General features: G+C 44.6%; 1 non-coding gene across 1 annotated transcript; it reads left to right on the top strand.

The window, feature by feature from the left end:
- Nucleotides 1-394: 394 nt before the first annotated feature.
- On the top strand, nucleotides 395-457 carry LOC122220846. The gene has a single exon (XR_006203016.1). It is a non-coding gene; the product is annotated as a U7 small nuclear RNA (small nuclear RNA).
- The last annotated feature ends 16,754 nt before the right edge of the window (nucleotides 458-17,211 follow it).

Raw genomic sequence — 17,211 nt, 5'->3', positions numbered from 1 at the left:
GTCACGTGGCATCTTCTCTCCACGTGTGTCCGTACCACTGCTCACGCAGAACCACCTCATCTTAACTTGATTACGTCTTCAAAGACCTCGTTCCCAACTCGGCTCACGTTCACAGGGCCTGGAGGCTAGCACCTGAACACAGCTTTGGGGGCCACGCAATTCAACCCACAACCCCTAAACTTATAAAACCGATTTCTTCCCTCCTTCCTTCTATTTTATGTAGAAAATGTTGGCGCCTGTTGGCATCCTTTCTCTCTTCTGTTTTGGCCCATCAGGCTCCAGGTCTGTCATTTTCGTTGGTGGCTGTTAACTTTACAATTCGGTCTTTCGATTGTAGAATATAATAAATCAAGACTGTGGCTGAACTGGAAGCAGAAGTAGTATCTCCCAGTGTTAGTGTTAACAGCTCTTTTAGAATTTGTCTAGCAGGTTTTCTGGTCTTTACTGGAAGACTCCCCCCCCAAAAAAAAAGGAGTATCTCCCAGAGGTGGCTATGGTAGCGGATAGGATTTGCGCTTTCCCTTCTTAGGAAGAGGGTGAGGGTGTCTTCGTCTCAGCTGGAACAGTTGCCTGCCGTGGGGCAGATGCGTGATGCTGTCCCTGTCCTTGTTACGGGGTAGAGTGATGAGGGGAGTGCCTGGTGACCAAAGGGTAGACCATCCCAGTTTTCCGTGGGAGACTGATGGGGGTTGAACGAAAGAGAAAAGAAGCCGTTTTTTGTTTCCTGCTTCTGATGGAGCTTCCAGAAGCTCCTGGGTGTCTACTCGGTCAGGGCAGTTCTAGCACCTGTAGCAGCAGAGTGTGCCCTGCCCTCACAGAGCTCTGACCTTGGCAGTGGTGGTGACAATGGTAGGTAACTGTGGGCTCCTGCCTCTTTAGTGTGAGTAGGGGCTCTTGGCTTACTTCTTCCATTCCTTCTCCGATGTTCTCCCTTGCTTTACGCAGATCTGAGTTTCTAACCTAGATCGTTGTCCATCTTTTCAAAGGATTTCTTGTAACCTTTCTTGCAAGGCAGGTCGACTTGTGACAAATTTCCTTAATTTTTATTTGTCTGAGAAAGTCATGACTTTATGTTTGAAGGATCATTTCGTGCGGTAGAGAATTCTAGTTTGGTGGATTTTTCTTTCAACATTGAAAATATTTCACTCCACTCTCCTCTTGCATGGTTTCTGAAAGGAAGTCTGATATAATTCTTGTCCTTGTTCCTCTGCAGGTAAGTTAACAAAAAATAAATCTCTGGCTTCTTTCAAGATTTCCTCTTTGTTTTTGATTTCCTACAGTTTGAATATGATATGTGTAGGTGTCGAATTTTTGGTATTTATCTTACTTGGTGTTCTCTCAGCTCCCTGCATCTGTGGTTTGGTGTCATTAATTTTGGAAAATTCTCTCGCTATTACTTAAACATTTTTTTCAATTGTCACCCAGTTCTTGGATAGTCTGTTCTGCCTTTTCAATTTTTTTTTCTCCTTGCATTACAGCTTGGGAAGTTTTTACTGACATATCTTCAAGCTCACCGATTCTTTCCTTAGCTGTGTCCAGTTCCCTGAGGAGCCCATCAAAGACATTCTTCATTTTTGTTACAGTGTTTTAGTTTTCTGGCGTTTACTTTTGATTCTTTCTTTGAGTTTCCATCTCTCTGTTTACATCACCCACCTTCCGCGTTGTCTCCTTCTCCTGTTAGAGCCCTTAACATATTGACCACTGTTATTTCTACATTCCTATTCTGATAATTCTCAACTCTGTCACGTTGGAGTCTGGTTCTGAGGCTTGCTTTGTCACTTCAGACCGTGGTTTGTTCCTTAAATTACGCCTTGTATTTTGTTGTTGTCGTTGAAAGCTGGACATGATATATGGAGTGAAAGAAACTGAGATAGTTAGACTTTTGACATGAGGTTTTGTGTGAATCTGGCCAGCAGTTAGGCTGTGTTTACCCTTTGCTGTATCTATGACATCAGAGGGTGACATTCCCTCTGGGGTCACTGTTTTTGTCTGCCCCATTGTCTCTGGGTTTTCCTAGAGACTCCTTAAATGGGGTCACAGGCCTGTAGGTCTTTCAGCTGTAATCACCGTTATTATACAGAAGCCCTGATTGATGTGGTGGGAAGGTGTGGGGGCAGGGAAAGTGTTTTTCAGTCCTGTCCTTAGGTCTTCCTTCCAGGGAGCCAGAGTTGGGTATTTCCCTTCCCCTGGTGGGTTACGTTCTGGCAAAACCCCCCTCGGTTACATCCGGTTATAGTTTCTCTCGAGGGCAGGCTTTTCTGAGGAGAATAGAATGCTTTGGGCTTCTTTAAAAATGTTCACTCCTTCACTCCCACTCCCCAACCGGAAGCAGGAGGGGATTTTCCACCCATCTTCACTGTGGGAACCTGGTAGGACTCCTGGAGTTTAAAACTCAGGAAAGCGGGTGGGAGGCCTTTGGTACCAGGCCCCGCAGAAGTTCTTAACCCCCAGTCTAGAGCACTCAGAGCCTCCAGTAATTGGTCCATTATAGTTTAAGTGTTCCGACAGATGCTGGCTCTGGCTGTGCACTTCTGTTCCATGTCAGCTGTGATTCTCTGTGTCTGTCTGTCTGTCTGTCTGTCTCTCCAGTTTTGGGGACAGCAGTTTGCTCTGTGACCTCAATTCTCTGGTGGATCCCAGAAGAGTCACTGAATTTTAGCTTGTTCCACTTTCTTCTCGTTGGGAGGACAGGGGTGACCATTTTCCAGCTCTTTGCAGGTTGGCCTGGAAACTGGAAATTCAAATACAACTTTTCAAGTTTATCTTAGAAACCCTGAAAAATGCAGAAAATTATTAAGTAGAAAATAAAAATCTCCAATAATTCCACTACACAGAGATACTCACTGGTAAACTATGGGTAGATATTTTTTTCCTATGCCTATGTGTATGCAGGTGTAATATATGGAACATAGTTTTTAAAAGAATTAGTCTATACATAGTTTCACAGCTTTCTTTACTCACAAAATTATAGGCTCTATACTTCCCCGTGTCAGGAAAGGTTCTATATTTAATACTGTTATTAATTGCAAATATTGCAAAATATGTAGTCATATTTAAATGGAGATAACGTAGCAGAGAGGCTAGGTTCATAAATTCTGGGGTTAGATTGCCTGGCTCAAACCCTAGTCTTTCTGCTTATAAGCTACATGATCTTGGTTAACTCCTGTCACCTCTCTATGCCTCAGTTTCTCACCTGTTAAATAGAAACAATAATCCTCACTGATGTGAGATTGAGTAGGATAGTCACGATTATTAGAACAATCACTTAGAACGGTGGCTTATTGAATCATTCATTACATGTCTCTGGCAAAATTAATTTTAAAAGAATATTTTGTGAGGCACCCAGGTGGCTCAGTTGGTTAAGCATCCAACTTCAGCTCAGGTCATGATCTCAGGATTCATGAGTTTGAGGCCCTCATTGGGCTCTCTGTTGTCAGCACAGAGCCTGCTTCAGATATTCTGTCCCTCTCTCTCTCTGCCCCCCTCCCTCTCCTGCTCACGCTCTTTCTTAAAAATAAACAAACATTTAAAAATAAAATAAAATGATCTATTTTGCATCTTGTTTGTGTATAGAAATGCAAAATATTTTAGTGCATGCTACAGTGTACTTGCTCTGTAGTCATTTTCCGTGGGGGCAAGAAGGCACATTGGTGAATGAAGCTGGCTTGCCAACTTTGATTGCTTCTCCTCCCTTTGTCACACCATTGTGTCGTTATCACATCATTTCCATTTTAGGGTTAAAGACGGTCTTATGCAAACAAGAAGCATGCAAAAAGCACTAAGCACACCCATACACACCACCACATACCAAAATGGCACACACAAGCAAGCAAACATAACTCTAAACAAGCTATAACTTCAAACTCTCAAAAACACATTTTCCCCAAATCTCAACATTCCTTTGAGTCATTTTGTAATTTTCTTACATCATTAATATCTCACTGCCATGTAAAGTCTATGCCACGTAAAGCCTTTTGTTTGTGGGTTCTATTTATAGTGCCTTTGTGATTTTCCAAATGCAGCCAGTCTACAGATCACTCACCTTTCGTAAGCCCCACGCTCTGCATAGCACAGCTTATCCACGTCTGTTAGCGTAGAGGAGACCACTGCCCACCGGACCCCACCAATCTAATAAAAACCCACGAGAGTCTTATTTTCATGCTCCCCTTATCTGTTATCTCTCACATTCAATTAGCTTCCACGTTCCTGTGGGTTCTTTTTCCTCTGGGATGTCTTCCAAATCCATCTTTTCTGGTACCATCTTAGCACAGGCCCCCATCCCTTGCCACCTGACCTATTATAATAGTCTCCAGGCTGTTCTTCTTGCCTCCAGATTTTCCGTGTTCAAAACCTCTCACCACAACACTTTGACCTCCTCAAAATACTAATCTGATCATTGAACTCTCCCAGTTAAAGGTGAAGTCCAAATGCTTTTGTGTATCGTTCAAAGCCCCCTCGCATTCCCATTCTCGTTTCCAGCTTCACCTGATGGCAATCCTTCCCGCTCCCAATTCACCCTCTGGATTACCCTGCCCCCTGTTGCAGCCCCTATTTTTCTCTACTTTATCCTTCAGAGCTGGTTTGATGTCACCGCCTCCAGGAAGTCTTCTTTTTCCTTTTCCTTTTTAGGCAGAGTAGATCGCTCCATTTTTGGGTGCTTTGTCAGGGGGGTTCATATAATAAGACCCACTTGGTACCATATTACAGAGCAGATGTGACCTTCTATATTCCCTGCTGCGTCTGAGCTCTGAGGGCAGGGACCATGGGACTTTCACCTCTGTGACCTCCCTTCACCTCCCAAACCCAAATAAGTAATATGTGGTCAAGAAGGGTTTTCGAATAATTGGCATTCATGCAAGCCTACTTTGAGATGGTGTGGGAAGGGGGGTGGGTGGGAAGGAGAGGGGCAGAGGGAGAGAGAGAGAAAACCTTAAGCAGGCTCCACATTCAGGGTGGAGCCCAACATGGGGCTCGATCTCACAATCTTGGGATCATGACCTGAGCTGAAATCAAGAGTCAGATGCTCAACTGACTGAACCACCCAGGCGTCCTGAGATGCTGTATATTCTTAAAGGAAAACATAGAATTAATTTAGGAACTTAGTGTCTGTTGTTTTTGTTGTCATTAAACTTCTGAGAGTTTCGGGGATGAAAAATTGTGTTACGCTGGGGCAGGATCCTCTAATTAGGACTCTTGCTGGCCTGAAAATGGCAATCCTTCTGCCTGAAGGCTTCAGATACACACATTAAAGGAAGTAAACACAGGGAGGGCCCCCGGACGCAAGTTGGCTCAATATTCTCATCATAAAACAGATGAAGAGATGGGACCTGGAGAGGTTAATGGTGTTGGCCAAAGTGAATGGAGGAGAGAAGCAGTATCGAGAATTCATTCTAATTCAGACTCTTTTTCATTAAGTCAGAGCTTAAAAAAAACAAAAGCTGTGATTAAGACTTTTGCTAATTCAAGTTAGTCTTTTCCCCAAGTAAGCTGAATTAAGGAGCTATAGTTATAGCTATTTTTTTTTCAACCTGCACAGTTTTTATTAGAAAGTACTGACCCACATATAGTCAGGTGATAATGGACCTTATTGTCTGTTCTCATTACCTATCACCGGAGGATGCTGGTAAAGTAAAGTGAAATAAGATACTCCCCTTGAACTTGAAAATATCGACTTCACAACACTCAGAATGCATACGTAACTGGTAGCACCAGCTGTATGAGTCACTTGAGAAGGAAGGTCCAGGGGTGCCTGGGCGGCTCAGTCGGTTAAGCCTTCCGACTCTATTTTGGCTCAGGTCGTGATCTCAGGGCTCATGGTTCAAGCCCCTCGTGGGGCTGCATGCTGACAGTTCAGAGCTTGCTTGGGATTCTTTCTCTTTTCCTCTCTCTCTCTGCCCTTCCCCTGCTCATGCCCCCCCACCCTCACACCTCTCTCAAAATAAATAAACTTAAAAAAAAAAAAAAAAAGGTCTGAAAGACAATCCATACCACTTGAAATGACTTGCTTAGAATTTCAGGGATGTGACCAGAATGTGATTTTACTAAGCTGGTCAGTTATACTGTACCATAGAATATGGCCTGTTAAGATTCTTTTAAGGTAGAGGGAAAGAATTGTGTTTATCCAGTATTATCCAGGGCCTAACACATGGGATCTAGCATTTATGAGCATCGAGATCACTACAGAGGGATATACTCCACAGTACGGCAATGAGAGTTCATTCATGGCCTAATTAAAGTCTCTCTAGAGGCAATCCAGCCATCCCTCTGTGTGTTGATTCTGTGCATCTCAAACAATCTTCTGGTTCCAAATGGACTTTCCTGATGTTGAGAAGTGGGCAATGTAGATGATAAACTTTAAATTTCCAACCATAAGAAAAAAAAAATAGCTTCTATTAGAAACTTTTAAAGTGATGTTATGGTTTATCCATCAGTCTCTTATGAGGTTGGTTAATGTGAACCAGAACTCCTGCATCTGGGTATGCTGAAAAAACCCTAACATGTCCAGATCTGCTGAAGCTGAAGACCAGACTTTGGCATGCCTTGCTTACTGTACGAAACTGCCAAGGACTGGGTAGCCAGAGGCAGTTTTGTGTCTCTTCTCTCTAACTTCAGCCCAAGACTGGTACTGTCTTTTAAGTCGAAAGGAATCACTAAAACATGACAAAGATGGGGATTTATCGATATTATTTCTAATACTAACCTGCACTGTAGTTCGACATTTATATATTCTGCTATCCTCTCTTCCTTCTTCCCTGGGACCCAAATTAAGTTGTCCTCCCAATGCACCAGGGATGGGTCACATGACCACCAGGAAAATTAGTTGGTCAGAGAAAGACAAAGAGCATATGATTTCACTCATATGTGGAATTTAAGAAACAAAATGAACCAGAACAACAAAAGAGAGACAAACAAAAGCATACCAGACTCTTAACTATAGAGAACAAATTGGTGGTTCCCAGAGAGGAGGTGGGTGGGGGGATGGGTGTAATAGGTGACAGGGATCAACAGTGCACTTATCTTGATGAATAACATACAGAATCGTTGAATCATGATATTGCACACCTGAAACTAGTGTGACACTGTGTGTTAATTAGACTGGGAAAAAAGGAGAAAGAAAGAAAGAAAGAAAGAAAGAAAGAAAGAAAGAAAGAAAGAGAAAGAAGGAAAAGAAAAAGAAAGAAAGAAAGGGAAAGAAGAAGGAAGGAAGGAAAGAGAAAGAAAGAGAGGAAAGAAGGAAAGAAGAGAGGAAGAAAGGAAGAGAGGAAGGAAGGAAGAGAAGGAAAGAAAGAAAGAAAGAAAAGAAAAGAAAAAGAAAGAAAGGGAAAGAGGAAGGAAGGAAGGAAAGAGGAAGAAAGAGAGGAAAGAAGGAAAGAAGAGAGGAAGAAAGGAAGAGAGGAAGGAAGGAAGAGAAGGAAAGAAGGAAAGAAAGAAAGAAAGAGAAAGAAAAGAAAAAGAAAGAAAGGGAAAGAGGAAGGAAGGAAGGAAAGAGAAAGAAAGAGAGAGGAAAGAAGGAAAGAGGAGAGGAAGAAAGGAAGAGAGGAAAGAAGGAAGAGAAGGAAAGAAAGAAAGAAAGAAAGAAAGAAAGAAAGAAAGAAAAGGAAAGAAAGAAAAGAAAAAGAAAGAAAGGGAAAGAAGAAGGAAGGAAGGAAAGAGAAAGAAAGAGAGAGGAAAGAAGGAAAGAGGAGAGGAAGAAAGGAAGAGAGGAAAGAAGGAAGAGAAGTAAAGAAAGAAAGAAAAGGAAAGAAAGAAAAGAAAAAGAAAGAAAGGGAAAGAGGAAGGAAGGAAGGAAGGAAAGAGAAAGAGAGAGGAAGAAGGAAAGAAGAGAGGAAGAAAGGAAGAGAGGAAGGAAGGAAGAGAAGGAAAGAAAGAAAGAAAGAAAGAAAGAAAGAAAGAAAAGGAAAGAAAGAAAAGAAAAAGAAAGAAAGGGAAACAGGAGGGAAGGAAAGAGAAAGAAAGAGAGAGGAAAGAAGGAAAGAAGAGAGGAAGAAAGGAAGAGAGGAAGGAAGGAAGAGAAGGAAAGAAAGAAAGAAAGAAAGAAAGAGACAATGGATCTCGTTAGCCATTGTGAATGGGGAGGAGGGAAGGAAGGATTGAGCTCTTTGAACTAGTACCTCTGGTCTAAGGACCTGCATTCATACTCCTCAGTGTTCTTATTCAAATATCATTTGCAATGTGTTGTGAGAGGACAAGAGATCGAGAAGCACTTGTAACTAATCTTAACTCACAAGAGAAGAGAAAGCACCAAAGGAGCTGGGCAGCCGCACCATTTTTCTCTTGAATTGCTATTGGGTTAAGGCCCCAAACCCTAGGCTGGACCTTTAGGCCGCCCCCTCCTACTCAGCAGTGTCTGTGTTTAGCTCACTTTTCCAACACCATGAATTAAACCACTGCTCCCAGGGAAGAAAAGGCCATGGGTGCCAAACCGTAGTTTTCCCACCAGAAGCCACCGACCTCTGCGTCTCTCAACTTTTCAAGGAGCCTCTGGTGCATCACATGCAGAGAAAGACCGGACACATTTGTTCCTTGGTACACATACCGAGGACCATGAGATGGGACGATTTCAACATATACTTCTCTGGTGTTATCTTCTGGGGTTTTTTATTATGTTTTTCAGAAATAGGATTGAATAAATAAACACACAAATAAATAAATAACTGAAAATCTCCTGGGTATTGAAATATGTTAGGCAAATTCCACAATGTTTTTATTAGACAAAATAAATGTCTACGGCTGAGGCACCCAGGTTTGTTCCAATAGCTAAATAGGCCTGGAAAAAGAGCCTTCGTTTGGGCAAAAATTAGACTATGACCAACTACATAGAAAATTCTCCCTTGTAAAGGGTTTACTTTCTGATTTTTTTAAAGCTCTCCACAAATAGAGCTTTATGAGGAGAATATCCAGAAGTCTTTAGTAAAGTTATAGAAACAAATTAGAACCATATAACCCAATATGGGCTCATCATAAAACATGAAAAAGCTATCTTTTTTTTTTTTTTTTGGATATTTTCTTTTATCCTTCTTTAATTCGGATTATGTACCACCATTATTTGTCTACACTAAATGCCGCAAGTATTTTGTTTTATGTGCAATTTACCAAATGTACAATATACTAAATTTTCTGTGCAGCAGAGAATTACAGCAATGATTCCCTTTCTGGATAATATCAGGGCTAAGTGCCCGTACTTTAGCCCAGAGTAGAAACATAGCCACTCACACACAGATAACTGTGTCTCCAAATTATCAGAAGGGTTTACTCGGTGTTATATACAACTATTGAGAACAACCTGAAATGAGGCATCTCTGAAAAAAGACTACAAATTCTCAGTATTTGTACCATCTTTCTAGGATCGTCGATGCAGAACTCTAAAATAATCCAGGGGAAAAGGAAGGAAGAGCACTGAAGCCATAAAAAGGATGATGCACGTGGCAGAGGGAAGCGAGTGGCCATGTGAAGTGAGCATCCAGTCCCGTGGCTTCCATAGTCCAAGATCTCCATGTATCAGACGTTCGACTTCCAACCATTCACTGAAACTCCCAGCCGCAATTTCTTCAGGAGCAAAACAGTCCCGAGACCATGGTTGGTCCTTTCTCACAAAAGTTGCAAATATATGACTGTTATAAAAGTACTTTGTAAACCATGAACGGCAGGCGTTATGGTAAAACCGTGGCTCGCGAGTAACTTGTTCTGCGCGTGTTCCGCAAGACGCGCGAACGGGTCTCACAAATTTTAACTTGATAAACCAGCGACGTCTCGTCATACAAGTTGTACGTGACGCCGAACATCACAGGATCGCAACTGAGCCAATGGTTCTTGACATTCGCTTTGATATACAAGTGCTTTGGGTTACAAGCGTGTTTCCGGAACGAGTTATGCTCGCCGAGCCAGGTTTTACTGGATTTAACTTTAAAAATAAAAAAGAAAGAAAACCAGCTCTACAGTTTATTGAGCATTTCCTATATGCCCAGCATTTTACCAGGTGTTTTGCATGCTTTTGTTTCTTCCCACAACCCTATGCGGTAAGTATCCTTATTCACGTATTAGGACAGAATCGTTGCTCACATCTCCCAAGCCTTTCTTTGCCTTCTTGTTGCCAGGTAGTGTCATCTCCGTTCTCCACTTTCGGCTCTGGGGCTGCTGGGTTGCCGAGAAGAAACCCCAGGCACCTTACACTTGACTTCATCTCCTCTATTGCGAGGCACCGTGTGTGTGTAGCAGCTTGGCACAGCCAGCGGGAGAAAGCGTTGAGTTAATCGTTAACTTTGTTTTCTTCCACTCTTCTCAAATGTGCCAGACAACGAAAATTGACCGTGACCTTTCGGTTAAAAGGAGGTGGAGCCTGAAATGATGGCACAGTCCTCCGAGCCAGTGACCTACAGGGTGGCAAGTGCTTCGCGTGTCCTCAGACTCTGACTTGTCCCCTCCTGGCCCTTCTCTGCAGGTGTTTCTGTTCCCTGTGGCTCTTACCAGGGTGGGGTTGGTCTTTTAGCTCATGTGCTGAAATATAGCAGCCAACTCGCAATAGAGAATAGGGTTTGTTCTGGGTGCTCTCCTGTCTATATCGACTGGATCAAAGGGAGATCCGTCTGGAATCCATTTAGCGTCCTCCCAGATGGTAAGCTTGCTTCCAGAAGGCACACGTAATAGGAGAGAAAGAACTCACTGCACATCATCATAGCACCCGGGAAGACCCTGTGACCTTATGTCTTTCAGGATTCTTCAGGATTCAGAATAATTTTGCCTGCCTTAGATTTTCACAGAAAGTTTTTCCTCTTCCTGAATCTCGGACTGAAATCAGGGGTCTTCAGAGAGTGATGGTGTTATGTCTATCCACCCACTGACCATCCATAACTACGCTTACGGACTGTGGCTGGATTCGTCATCTGTTAGGAGTCTACGTGAATTTGACCAAGCCGTTATCAAACTCCACAGGGCATTCGGGGGCTTTTGTTACCAAAGTGCTAGCCCCTGGATGCAAAGCTAATATTTGGCTGATCCTTGAAAAATGGATGACTTTTCACGAAAACTGCACCGTCCCGGGTGTATCACCAACTTAATAAATGATAATTCCCACTGGCAAGATGCGAGACCCTGAGAAAATCACAGGGATGTGTCTCAGAAGAGGCAACATGGTGGGCTCTCCTATGAACCAGGGGTGGAAGCTGGACATTTGGAACCTGGGGTGCTAGGCAAGCAATTTCAGACAGGACGCATCCTACCTCATTAGCTTTGTTCCTACCCTTGTTAATGCGCTTTGCTCCAGACTTCCCCACGCGTAGCTTTGTGTGGCCTGGACAGTTCTATTCATTCAACCGAGAAACAAATGCTTATTCATTTTATTGGGGGCCTACTATGTGACAAGCTCTGGGCTTGGAGCTAGGGACACAGGATCGTGATAGTCAGCAAACTTCTGGTGGAGCCTGGACCGTCCCTGCTGTCACTGGCCAGGCACGTGTCCTCTCTTGATTCTTGGCTGAACTTCTCTTCAACGTGCGTTGGCCAGCTCCCTTCAGGACCCCTTCTTCCCCCACACCCAACCCTGTGGAATTTGTACCTCTGCTCTGAACTTGCTCCTGCTGTCTGTAAACCTCAGTCCAGTCAATAAAGGGTCACCACGGGGCAACCCCAGTTGAACCCGTAAGCTACGTGAGCTCACTCACAGCCCTTTGGCCGTCGACCCAGGAACAAAAGTTCTGGACCCTGATGAAAGTTCTTGAGGCCCTGGATCCATAGACTGGTTAGTAGGTCATTTAACTTTATTTGTTTTTTTCTCCTAGCCGGTCAGAGATTACAAGCATTCATATGCAGGTCAAGGGCCAAAAATACTGTGGTCAGGGTGGAGTGGTGAGTGAGAGGTCCCTACGTGCTCACCAACACTTGCTCTGGAAAGGCCACAGACGGGGCCCTTCAGCACTCCTGTGACTTTGCACGGTGATTTGAGCCGTTCGCATGGCCCAAGCCCTTAGGGATGCAGATGCCATACGTGTGAAATTGTGTGATTTATACAGGAAATATTTAGATTATATTGGCGATGTCCACGGAGATAGGGCTTGCTAAGCAAGTTAAAGGAATTCCTATCTTTTTTTTTTACACCAAACTCAAAGCAAAACAACAACACCCCCAGGATGGGGGCCAGAGAATGCAGACAAAAATTTATACTAAGAGAATAAACAGTTTTTAAGTACCCTGGAACTCTCTGTAAACACCTCTTCAGGTACAAGCAACTGTAAATAACTTTTATCTGTTACTAGGCAAACACCTTGTGGGAACATTTGGTTATTTTCTGTCCACTTCTTATTTCTAAAAGGGCTAGCTTTGGGGCACCTGGGTGGCTCAGTCGGCTGAGTGTCCGACTTCGGCTCAGGTCGTGATCTCGCGGTTCGTGAGTTCAAGCCCTACGTCAGGCTCTGTGCTGACAGCTCAGAGCCTGGAGGCTGCTTTGGATTCTGTGTCTCCTCCTCTCTCTGCCCCTCCCATGCTCATGCTTTGTCTCTCTCTGTCTCTCAATAATAAATGAACGTTAAGAAAGAAAAAAAATTTAAAAGAGCTAGTTTGGTGGACCGATTGCAATAAAGCATATTTCTTCAATAATTCCTATGGGCTTTGCTCCCCACCCCTGCTGCATCATTCTGAAATTGGTGAAGGTGTATCGTAGTCATAGAGAACCAGTTAGAAGGTGCTTTGAGGTCATTTAGCCTCCAGGCAGAGCTGTCCCTAAAACTATTTTAGACCTTTGGTGGCTTGTATCATTATCCTGCTATCTGTAAAACCATTACGATGAAATGATGTCACCGTATGTCAACTGCGTTTTATTTTTGCAAAGTGCTTTAAAACCCTCATTTTTATTATTCCCTAGGCAGTCCTGAAATTACAATTTCCTGTTTTCTTTCTTTTAATTTTTTTTAACGTTTATTTATTTTTGAGACAGAGAGAGGCACAGCATGAACAGGGGAGGGGCAGAGAGAGAGGGAGACACAGAACCTGAAACAGGCTCCATGCTCTGAGCTGTCAGCACAGAGCCCGACTCGGGGCTCGAACTCACGGACCGTGAGATCATGACCTGAGCCGAAGCCGGACGCTTAACCGACCGAGCCACCCAGGCGCCCCTCAATTTCCTGTTTTCAACTGGGGAGCCTGAGGCACAGTGAGAACCTCTGATGGGATTTACACAACCCTTGCCTTTCGCGGCCCAGCGAAAGAGAAGAAGAGCATGGGACACACCCCCCCATCCTGTTTGCCCGTTCGAGTGTGTTTCGAAGCACGACTCTTCTCTCCCCTTTGAGCCCTTGGGAGTATGTTCTCCAGCCTCGAGAGGATGTCCTGGTTCCCAAGGGGCTCAGAACACCGCCACCCCCTGCAGATGTGGAGACTGCCAGGTGGGAGAGGGAAAGAGCAGGAAGAAAGCTCCATAAGGATGGGAGGGAATCAGGAAGCGCTGCCTCTCAGGCAACTGTCCGTGCAAAAGCAGGGCAAGGCTGCCCTTAGCAACTACTTTGACAGGAGCGAGGTGCCGGTCCGGAAACAATAAAGCTAATTTTTGTGGAGGGCGTGCTAATCAGGCAACGGGCGGAAGGCCGTCTTGTACATCTTCACCTGAACGACGGAAGTCAGTGGTATCACCATTTCCTTTCTGCAGGTGAGGAAGCCAAAGCATAAAGACAGGAAGTCGTTTGCTTAAGCTCACAGGGTCCATAAGCTCGTCTGACTCATGATGGAGCTGCCTGTCCCGGGAACCCAGGTAGGGGAGCGGGAACAACGCAGTGGAAATTTCTGGGCTTGGGGTTGCCCAGAAGTAGATGGCCGACCGTTTGTGCCAGATCTGAGTCCATAACGGGCCACCAGATAAAGCTGTATGATTGTCAGCTCTGGGGATTGTTGGAGTCTGTGTCATTATTTTCACTTTTTTTTTTTTTTAATTTTATTTATTTATTTTTTTGGACATAACACTTATTTGCAGAGAGCCTAAATCCCTTGGATAGGCATGGTGCTTATTCCCAGAATAAGCATGTCTGTTGGCAGAGCTTAGAAGCGTGGGTGTCACAGTCCAGATAGGGGTGCCGAAGGCCAACGTTGTAAAACTAAAAATGAAAAACCCATCCCTCTGGGGTTTCCATCCATTCACTCAGAAATAATCAGAATGTGAGCAGCTGGGCACAACGTTAACCAGCAGGACACGGAGGTGAACGTTACGGGTTTGGTCCCTCTGTCATGGAGTTTATAGCCCGGGACAGGGGTTGGCCGACTCTAGCTGCGGGCCAACAGCTGCCTGTTGGTGTAAATAAAGTTTTATTGGCACATAGCCACGCTCATCCACTCCCATATTGCCTGTGGCCAACTTTGCACTAAAACAGCAGAGTTGAGTCATTGCAACGGAGGCAGAATGGCCAGCAAAGTCTGAAATATTTACTATCCGGCCCTTTCTGGAAAACGTTTGCCAACCCCTGTCCTAGGATAACATTTATTTTTCAAGCCTGGAAATTTTTCTTTTGGAAGAACACATTTATTTACCCTCATCCTGGTCATCCGTTAAGATTCTTCACTAGCCAGGTTGCTTCCTATGAAGACAGGGGTCATCACTGATGCTGAGAAAAACAGGAAATTATAATAACAAAGGAACCACCAACATTTACCTAGCCACTCGCCCTGCAGGGCCCTAAGCACCGCACATGGATTACATCTACCTGTTCCCATAATAACTCTATGCAGGAAGCATGGGTATTAGCCCCATTTTACAGATGGAGGCTGCTGGTTGAGTAACCTGGCCAAAATTCGGGGATACAAGGCGCGGTACTGGGATTTAATGAGTCACTGCTAACCGGGCACACACTCTTCCCCACTGCTCTGCACTGAAACAGGCGGGGGGGTGTGGGGGTCACGTCCAAGCAGGTTGGAGAGGAGGGAATCCCCCTGGGAAGGGGCCACGCACTGCTGGCCCGGTGTGTGCTGGGCCTATTTTTAGCCCTAACGAAAATCCTCCTGCAAGAGAGGACGAGTCTTGCTCTCTCCCTCTCGCTTCCTGCGCTCAGACAGACTCTCCCGTTGGAGGGGGACGCAATCTCCGAACCACGCTCCCAGCTTCACTGTAATTAAGCTGCTTCGCAGACGTGGATGTGTCTAATGCCTCTGCTAATGCTGATCCGTGGGGGAGGCTCTGAAACTCGGTGGGGGAAAAGAAAATAGAAGCACTGATTCGTTTTGTCAGAAAGAAGAAACAGCGAGGAGCAAGGAGCCCCTGTAGAGTTTATTCCTCCATCATTGTCTTGGGGATTCCCAAGACCCTAACTGCTGTGTTCTTCCGTTTTCTTCTGATAGCCCCTGAATCCCTTCTCCCCAGCCCCAGAATATTGTTGCCTTTCCCACAACAAGGTTTTTTTTTTTTTTTTTTTCTAAAATTTGAAGGCCCCTCCTGGGGTTCTTACAGTGTAAGAGCAGGACCACAAAAATCCCGCCAGGGTAACTCCCCTGTCTGAGTAGGGGAGGGTACTTGATTGAGTTCAGGAACAGAAGAGAGATGTCTCTATTACTTATATACCTTCCCAGGCCTCACAAAGGCATAACCCCGAGGTTACTCACCCTCCCTTTATGAACGTGGCGTTAGCTGGTGACCGTCTGGGAAGTTCTGCTCATGCTGTGATTGTCCACAAACAATCATGGATCCCATTCACAGGAACCGGTCCAAATGTAGTTTGCCCTGACAACGTGTGCACTTTTCTGTGTCTCCCATGCACTGGGGCAATTGGGACATGGGTTGTAGCCTTGAGTGATATAGAAAATCAGAACCACCCCCAGCGGAAGCCCTCCGCGGTCCTGGGAGCTGACATCACCGTGGCCCCGTGGTGCCTACACACGGTCATTTGCCCCCAGTCCCCTTTGCTCCTGGAGGGCCGGTGCTGCAGGACCCACAGTAAGACACTCAACTTAGTTACTCCTTGTTTCAGACGGAAGCCTGAGTTCTGTCTTAACCACGAGTTATAGCCACAAGTAGAACGAGCCAATGTATAGCGTCTCTAAAATATGCACGGAATTACAGAAAAGTAAAAGGTACCTACTTTTAGGCCTGACAAGCTAGTCACTCCGTAGAATTAGGCACCACAATCTCTACCGCTCTGTAAAATCTTTGGGAGGCCTTGCATTTCATATGCAAGCACTGTCAGCAAAGCCATTCCTAGAACATTTAAATAGACTGTCTCTATAGAATTGGCCAGCCAGCCAGCATTGGAGGAGTTGGGACATAATTGTGTCTTCCATAAAATGAAGTTCTGTTCTAAGGAGGGAATGTGGCCAAGACGCCAGGTACGTTTCTTGTTTTCTTTCTATCTTGGCCACCTCGAGCCAAGACACCTTCCAGGCCACCCGTTCGCTGCTGATGTTTCTGTCTCCCATGAAATGACTCTCTTCTCTCAGAGCTCACGGGTAACCATCACGGCGAGGATACAGATGTCATTTTTCTCCAAGATTTTATTTAGGACACACTTGGGGGATCTTGCATAACCTCTCTGGAAAGAAGTTTGCAAAATATAATGATCTTGTCATCTGCTTTACTTTCTTTCTTTCTTTTTTTTTTCCTTAGCTCAAAATAATTAAATTAACAGAAAAGATTCAAGCTTTCTCGTTTAAATTTGTGCCAAATTGATTCAAAGTTAACGTATTTTTGAAAGGGTTATCTAATTGAATCTCAAATGGCTCTTGCTAATGCTTCGCCCTAGTTCTGATCCCAGCTACCCTGTCAGTCTTTGAGAAGCTAAGGGGCCAGTTAATAAAGAAGGTGAGGGAAACAACAGGACGGAAAAGGAATCAGAAGATAGATTACATTCATGCCCTTTATGCTGTGTCTTCAACATAACAGTCCCTGAGAAAAAGACATTTGAAAGAAATAGAGGGCCACTCCCAATGATATCTCTTGATCATACTTATCATGAGATGCTGCCATGCACAGTTGTTCACTCTGAGCACTGCACAACTCATAATCTGTGTGTATGGACTCAACAACGGACATTTATTCTGACTCTGGGCTCCCTACCCTCCTCCCTAGCCGTGATCTATTCTCAGTCCTCTTTTAGCCACTCTAGCTATCATCCAAGTCTGGCACAGCCAGCTACCTGGAGGCCCATCCCCACAACAACTCCTCTACTAGGTTTGCCCCACTCTGAACACAGAAACTTGGACACTCGCTATGCTCCTGGCAATGCCTAGTGACTTCTCAGGGCAGACCTG

This window comes from Panthera leo, chromosome B2, assembly GCF_018350215.1.
Source record: "Panthera leo isolate Ple1 chromosome B2, P.leo_Ple1_pat1.1, whole genome shotgun sequence".
Classification (NCBI taxonomy): Eukaryota; Metazoa; Chordata; class Mammalia; order Carnivora; family Felidae; genus Panthera; species Panthera leo.
The sequence above is the reverse complement of the archived record's forward strand: the minus strand, read 5'-3'. Positions and strand labels throughout refer to the sequence as shown.